The sequence below is a fragment of the Orycteropus afer genome, unplaced genomic scaffold (assembly GCF_000298275.1).
Source record: "Orycteropus afer afer isolate SDZICR_OR568_19922 unplaced genomic scaffold, OryAfe1.0 scaffold00106, whole genome shotgun sequence".
NCBI lineage: Eukaryota > Metazoa > Chordata > Mammalia > Tubulidentata > Orycteropodidae > Orycteropus > Orycteropus afer.
In genome coordinates, this window is record NW_006921693.1 from 35,070 (window position 1) to 36,193 (window position 1,124).

Genomic DNA, 1,124 nt, shown 5'->3' on the forward strand with positions numbered 1-1,124 from the left:
GCTTTTATTCTTTGGACTTTACTCTAAGAGCAAAACAGAGCCCAACAAATCAGAGTTTTAAACAGGGAGTGATTAATATAAAAATGATTTACTGGCCTGGTCGGTAGTAAATCCCAGCTGTCCTCAGATGCAAATGTATATATTGTATATGGGAAAGAGTGGGACAGGCAGAATCAGCAACACAAGGACTGTATGTCCCAGATTTTAAAAACATGCATGTGCAGATCCATGAAGCACAGGGCATCTTGAATAGTGCAAGTGAACTCGAAATCCACAGATAATCAGATATTATTGGGACTATGGAAGAGCAAAGACGAGATGTTCTTCTCAGAGCCTCTGCAAACAAAAGCTGGATCATCGATAGAGGAATCACTTACTCGCATACAGAACCTCCAGTCACCTGCTAGTGTGTTGTACTCTGGCGGCTTGTGAGTGTCTGTGATGCCGGAAGCTATCTATGCCACTGGTATTTCAAATACCATCAGGGTCACCTGTGGTGGACAGGCTTCAGTGGAGCTTCTGGACGAAGACAGACAAGGAAGAAAGACCTGGGGACCGACTTCCAAAAATTAGCCAGTGAAACACAACCTTGTTTGAGTCACTTGCTTGGACATGTCATTAGGAGGGATCAGTGGCGATAGGAGGACACCATGTTTGGTGAAGTAGAGGGTCAACGGGGGTGACAAAGACCCTCAGTGAATGCATGTAAACAGTTGTCCCAGTGATGGATTCGAACATGCTGGCAATTGTAAGGATGACATCGGAGCAGGACACGCTTTCCTCTGTTGTGCATAAAGTTGTCATGAGATCGGGTTGAACTGGCAGCAGCAAGGAGGAGAAAGATGTGACAGTGCACGTCTATAAACATCACAGCCTTGGAAACCCTGTGGAGCAGTTCTCGTCGGTCCTACAGAGTCGTTGTGTGTTGGACTGACTCTGTGGCAGCGGGTGTGGTTTGGTTTGCAATAACAACACTTTATAGAGAGCCGAATTTTCACTTGTAACAGTAGATACTTGCAACAGAAGACGAAAATGAAATAATGCCTTTAAGGTGCTAAGAGAAAATAACTATCAAAATATCTTAGCCCAGTGAAACCAAAATTAAGGCAAAGTGAAGACATTTT